A 7,235-nucleotide genomic window follows, 5' to 3' on the forward strand; every position below is an offset into this window, starting at 1 on the left:
TTTGTTATCTCGCGTAGAGGGATCAGGACTATCATTTTGCTGTCCTGTGCAATATCAGCTTATGATATGGTAACATCACTATTCAGGTGGCTTTGTTGGGGTCTCTATGCAGTATTGCTGTCCTGTCCATACCTTGGTTACCGTCTCTCAGAAGTTATCAATAATCACACATCATGCAACTGATGCTACGTGGAGTAAGTGGATTGCACTGATCACACAGCAAACTCGAATGGGAAACCCCAGTCACCCAGGAATACTGGAAGTGATCACGGACTGGCCAGAAGGCAAAGATTTTGGAATATCACTAGAGGAAGAGGAGACACATGCGGAAGAGGCCCCACCATATAATGAACTGCCAGAAAATAAGAAACATACCCTGTTCACTGATGGGTCCTGCCATATTGTGGGAAAGTATCAAAAGTGGAAGGCTGCCGTGTGGAGTCCCACACGACGAGTTGTAGAAGCCAATGAAGGACAAGGTGAGTCGAGCCAGTTTGCAGAGGTAAAAGCCATCCAGATGGCTTTGGACATTGCTGAGCGAGAGAAATGTCCTGTACTTTACCTCTGTACTGATTCATGGATGGTGGCAAATGCTCTGGGGGGGTGGTTACAGCAGTGGAAGCAGAGCAACTGGCAGCGCAGAGGTAAGCTCATCTGGGCTGCTGACCTGTGGCAAGATATTGCTGCCCGGATAGAGAATGTGGTTGTGAAACTACGTCATGTAGATGCCCACGTACCCAAGAATCGGGCCACTGAGGAACATCAAAACAACCAGCAGGTAGATCAGGCTGCTAAAATTGAAGTGGCTGAGGTGGATCTGGACTGGCAACATAAGGGTGAACTATTCATAGCTCGGTGTACCCACAATGCCTTAGGCCATCAAGGAAGAGATGCGACATATAGATGGGCTCGTGACCGAGGGGTGGACTTGACCATGGACACTATTGCACAGGTTATCCATGAATGTGAAACGTGTGCTGCAATTAAGCAAGCCAAGCAGTTAAAGCCTCTCTGGTACGGAGGACGATGGCTGAAGTATAAATATGGGGAGGCCTGGCAGATTGATTATATCACAAACCCACCAAGGCAAGTGCCGTGTGCTCACAATGGTGGAAGCAACCACTGGGTGGCTGGAAACATACCCTGTGCCCCATGCCACCACGCGGAACACTATCCTAGGCCTTGAAAAGCAAGTCTTATGGCGACATGGCACTGACCATGCAAGTGCTGATATTGCATCATTTGATAATACATCCACAGAATGGTATTCATCACTCTTCCAGGTGTTTCAGAAGCTGTGCTCTAACTTAATTCTTCTAACTGCTACTTCAGGGTGTGGTAATTATTCAATATTTTCCTAGAGCAAAGCCCTATTATAGTATAATCAGATTGACTTTTTTCCCCCAGCACCTTTTTTTCTGAATTTTGGCTTTAACAGATATATGTGTGAAAAGACTGGATGCAACATTCCATCTTTAGTTGCAATTTGTATAGCTGTATTATTAGGATGAAGAGACCTAATAACATACAGCTACAGACTACTTAATTTCTAACATGAAAGAGAATCCAAATATGAGATATAAGGAATACCAAAAGTTTTACTAGTACATTGAAAAGAAGTGGAAAGAAGCAAAGTAAAAATTTCTAGAGTGAAACTGTAACGACACTTCCCTTTTTGGTGTCTGTTTTTCCTATTATATTCAACATACCATCTTCCTGTGATTCATACTGTGAAACATTTAAAGGCTAGAGAAAATCCTCCTTGCATAAGGATCACTCATTATGTTACAAATATACCCTAGAAAAATGGACAATTTGAATCATGTGAACCATATGAATCATCCTCATTGATTCAAGACCTGGGGAAAGCATGTGGGCTGGTAAGTGCAGTGAAAGTGGTCAGACCCAGGAGAAGTGTGACATTGGAGCTGAGGTGCTCTAGGTCTTAAGTGAACAAAGTCCTGGGGAACCTAGTCTGAAATCAGCGCTGACCCTGCTTTGAGCAGGATTTTGGAGCAGAGACCTCCCAAAGTCCCATCCAGCCTGAATGAGACTGATTTTAAAAGGCTGGTTCCCAAAAGCATCAACATACTGAGCCAACATCTTGGGTCTATTCAGAAGCGGAAGCAAGTATGCATTCAACATACACAGAAAAGTTCACTGGCATTTCCCTGATTTTGAGAGGGCTTTTGCAAAACCTGTACAAATGATCTGATGAATATTTCTGAAGAAGGCAAAGCTGACTCATGGGTATCTACCTAATGAAAAAAAAATGGCTGGGTAAAGCTGGGTACAGAGAAGGGGGTGGCAGAAATAAACCACATAACTTCTGAGGAGCACTGCAATGTTTTGAAAGACACAAGGGCAGAATCCAAATGTGGTGGGGAACTATTCCCCTCTATAATGCAGAAGCATTATGAAAGGAAGCTCAGATGCCAACAAATGGGGAATATAAATTAAGCATTTATATTAACAGCATAAAATGTATCAAAATCAGTTGCTTGGTTCCACTAAGCGGAATTTTAGAACAAGCTTAGTGCCTGTAACAATTGAACCTGTAGAACTTTGGACTTGTGATAAAACTTAAGAAAGGTAAGACAATAAAAATAAACGAAGCCTCTGAGCAAAAGGTTGCTATCTGTTTGTGTCAGTTCCTCAAGAAAATAGGCTTCTAAGATTTGGGAAGGTGGCAATTACAAACGGGAAATGCAGAGGATCAAAAAAAAAAAAGGGGGGGGGGGAAGATGTCTTTTGACTACTTTCCAACCATAACTTTTTAAATTGCATTATGCATAATTATAACATTATCCGTTTTTCCTTATAAAAGCTGTAGACACCATTAATTTGAACAGCAGCATTACTGAACAGTAAAAAAAGGCAAATCAGTAAGGAACCTTGCTTTAAGACATTTAAGTAAAAAAAAAAAAATAATAAATAAAAGCGAGAGCACCAACGTATGAAAAACACCAAGACTTCGCGATGTTTACGAAGGGTGAAACCGAGAGAAATTGTACGGGGGGGGGGGGGGGGTAACAGTTTTTCTGGATATGGCTTGAAAAAGCAGTCAGTGAAGGGAAACTTACACAGGTAGGTGTAATGGTTACCGGTTACCGGTCGGAGGAAGGCCGGGGAGCCTCAGGCGGGGAGCGAAGAAACGGAACCGCCGCTGAAGCGGTTACGCAGCAAAACAAAAATCGCCACGGAAATCTCACCGGCTCCGGCCCGAGCTCCTTTTTGCACCTCACACCAGCTAAAAATAACCCGGGAGTGACCATTTTTGAAGCAACGCCCTACTGCCGCTTTTCGGTGTTTCCCAGACCTTTCGCGGTCCCCGCGCCTCAGGGGCAGCCGCCGCCGCTCCCTCATCACCACAGAGCGGGAATGCCCGGTCCCTGTCAGCCGACTCCCGCCGCCCCGCACCTCAACCCACCGTCGGCCACCTCCGGCCGAAAGAAGGGCTTGGGGGCGGCCGGGAGCTGCCGGTCGCCGAGGCGGTGCTTGTGCCGCTCCGCCTCCCCAGAGCCGCAGGAAGCCGGAAGCGGCCGGGGCGCTGGGCAAGGCAGGGCGAGAGGCGGCTGGGTGCGTGGGGCCGGGGCCGGTGGGCAGGGCAGGGCAGGGTGAGGGGAGGCCGCGTCGTGAGGTGAGTGGTGGCGGCGGCGCGGAGGGAGCCGCTTCCCCTCGCCGTCAGCGACGGCGGAGGCGTGGGGAAGCGGCTCCCTCCGCGCCGCGGCCGCCGGGGTGAGGTGATTTCGGTTTCCCGGGGTGGCGGCGGGGCCTTCCCGGGAGCTGCTGACTCCCGAAGAGGGTCGCGGACGGCGGCGGCGGGTACGGCCGGTGCTGGCCGCCCTGAGGAGCGGCTCCTGCCCGAAGGCGGAGGGAAGTGGGGGAGGTGGCGGGAGGGGCGAGGCGGTGCCCGGCCTGCGGCCTCGGCGGAGTGCCAGAGGCTCGTCCCTTGCCCCGGTCTCGACGATTTGTATGCCTGTGAATGTCGGCAGGTCGCAGTTGATGCGACCCGTCAAAATTACGTTTGTAATTGGAAAAGGGGGGGCGGGGTGGGGGAGAGAAAGCCAAACGAAGGAGTATCCGTTTGCCTGCGGTTTGTGTAAAGCTTTCCCCAGGTAGTGGCGTCACCTCCGTGGTCGTAGAAGTTGTTACACTTTTACCTCAGGAAGAAGGTAACTTTTACATTTTACCTCAGGAAAAATGTCCTGTTGTGGGGATGAGGTCCGGTACTGTGCCCTCCCTACCCCACGTTTCTGAGTGCGGGGCTGGCTGAGTTTCTCGGGCAAGCCTGCGGCCCTCCGTGGCTTTCCAGGAGCTGTCGTTCCTGACAGAGGCCATTACAGGCTGGAAACTGAGAGCAGCGGTGCCTGGAGCCAGGCTTGCCGTTTGTATTGCGGGCTTTTGGGACCGTGTGCTGCTTCGTTTGGGTTCAAGCAGTACCTTGTGTGGGGCCCAGGGCAAGGTATTTCGATAATTTGGATCCCGCCTGCTGGACTGGAACCCCCTGGGAGGAGGTTAGGTGAAGAAAGCAGGAGTAGGAAACAGGGACTTCGGGGGGAGAAACTTATTTTCTAGGTGTTAAGAGAGGGCATGCAGGAAAGTATAAAACCTTTGTATTTACCAGACTGTATAATGCTGGCATAACATTTATTTGGAACCTCGGCACCTAGCCTGTCGGCTTTGATGGTGTATAGGACCTTGCCTGTAGACAGAGAGAGCGCTCACTTTAACTTCATCATCTGTCCCCACTTGCTGGTGAACTTGTACGTTGCAGCTGTTAACAGGGGAGCTACCCACTTTGTGTGCTTATCCTGTGTGGCTAGGTTAACAGTAAACTTCTTCGTATTAATCAGAAGAAGACAGTACTCCTGCTTCAAAGCACTGGGAGTTTAAAAAAAAAAAAACACGTTAGCAATGTGGTCTTTTTCTATTACTGTCATCCTGCTGACAAATAAAGAAACAGTAGCATGACCAAAAGCAGAAAAATATTAAAAAAAAAAAAAGCAGCCCCAAACCCTTTGAAATGCTAATGAGTCACGGGGGACAGTAAATCCAACTGCTGGAAGGAGAAAAATGCCTTTAGATAGATGTGAGGAACTTCTGACTCATCTAGTATCGGACTTAATGACCATAAGTGAGATGTGAAGAAATAGAAAGTTCAGCGTTAAATCTAGAGATAGGACCAATCTTACAGTTAGAGATTTATATTTTTTTTAATATGAAACTCTCAGTGAATTTATCTAGGAAGATGAGGGAAGATGTGAAAAGAAAACTCGACAAATGCTGGGTGTTTAGCAAAGATCAGTTCTGAACCAGTCTAAGAAAGGAAAGGTATTAAAGGAGGTTAATGTAAGTTATTGAATCAAACTTATTATAGTTTGAAGATGAGTGAGACTTTATGCCTTTTAAGTGAAAACTGCTAAAAGAGCGTAGACTTTGTTATTATTATAAAAATACTATTTTGACAAAAAAAAGCGCGTAGTACTGCAACACTGGTTTTGGTTTGGCGCTGGATACGTACTCTGGTATTAATACTGGCATAATTATATCTGTAGTTTTATGAGTGAAAAAACACAGACCTTGAGAACCCATTAGTGACTTGTTATTTTTTTTAAATCCATTGAATTATATTCAAGCTCATCTGTTGCAGACTTGTCCTTTTGTTTTGTTTTCACCCGTTGACCTTCATGCAAATTTAAGTAGAAAGTAAGAAAGTAAAGGAAGAGAGCCAATCTCATACATAAGCTACCTCATCTCTATCACTTTGGGCAACATAATAATTCAGTCTCTAATAGGCTACTAAAATTTTTAGTGTTTGAATAGACATTGCTGAAGAAACTGTGTGTTTGCTTGATTCTTCTGCACGCTTTCTGTCTGCTTAGAAAGGATTAATTATATTTCTGCATCTCTCCACGGGTCTTATGAATGTTGCTTTGAAATAAATGACGAAATATGTGTTTACTAGTAATGCTAGCTGGCTTGTTATATTATCACATTTTTTTTAATTCGGAGAATTTTTCAAATGATTTACAGAGTGGGCTATGCATTACTTCAGTGTAGGCATCTTCCTTACTTTCTATGCCTGCATCATAGGTAGCTCTTGGGCATCTACAGTAACTGCTAGCTGGGAGAAGTTACCCTATTCTGCTATTGCAAATTGTCTTGTCAGAATTAACTCAGAATTCTAAGGATTTATGGTGTGTTAGTGGGTTTCTTGGTTCAGATTTGAGATAAAGCCTTTCTTCTCTAAGCATTAAGAACTTCATCTAGATTTTGAAAAATGGTGTTGCTGCATGACTCTGAATTTTGTTTGGAGTAATGTCAGGTCTTTGCATTGTGTCATTGTGTTCTGTATGCTACATGTAATTGCCTGGATGTTTTGGGACAGCTTTGCAAGAAACTCCACATCTTACATGAGCGAATAGCTAAATGAATGTATAAAATCCGCAGTCGCTACGCATAGAGAAATGTGTTCAAAGTCATGAGAAAATTTCTGTCTCTTTGAGGCATGGGAACAGTGCAAAGGTGAGTGCTGCAGCTGGCTGCTGGAGCAGGACAGGTGAGGGGTGTGGCAGTGGCTAGCGTGTGGCTTCCTCCACTCTCCTGTGGTGCGCACTGCGAGGCTTCTGGTGGTGTCATCATGTGCACCAAGGGGCTCTCCAGAAGTGCCAGACACCTTCTCGTAATAAACATGCACAGGAAATTCTGTCATACCTCTTCTTCCAGTAGTTACAGGAAAGGCTTTTTTGTTTTGAGTATCAGTTGTCTGTTTCTTGTCAATTAACACAGGCTGATGCAGGGTCCCATGCCGGGCTGTGAGGAAAGGCTGCTGCTGTAGGACCTTCCCCTGGTCTGGTTGCCATTTTGCTCTTAAGATTCTTTAGATCCAGGAAGCTATGTCTTTGATCTTGGAGCCTTTTGCTAGATTTAATGGTAAAATCAGTGCTTTTATTAAACCAAAAAGGTTAGGGTGTTCACCTGCAGCTCCTGCTGTTTTGGCAAGGGGGAAAATCTGGCAGTTCTAATGTTCTTTTAAATCGTTTTAATTTAATCAAACTTTTTTTTTCTCATTTCTTTGAATCTGTGAAGACCCAAGTATCTGACAGTTTACATTTCAGGAAGGGTGGGGAAGCCAGGCTGTCTCTCTAGAAATTATGTGAAATACCAAATGTGAAATTTAAAAAATGAGAGAAATGGCCCATCATTTCTTCCAGTAATAATTGCTGGTTCTA

This window comes from Vanellus vanellus (assembly GCF_965231255.1).
Source record: "Vanellus vanellus genome assembly, chromosome: 1".
In the NCBI taxonomy this organism is placed as follows: domain Eukaryota; kingdom Metazoa; phylum Chordata; class Aves; order Charadriiformes; family Charadriidae; genus Vanellus; species Vanellus vanellus.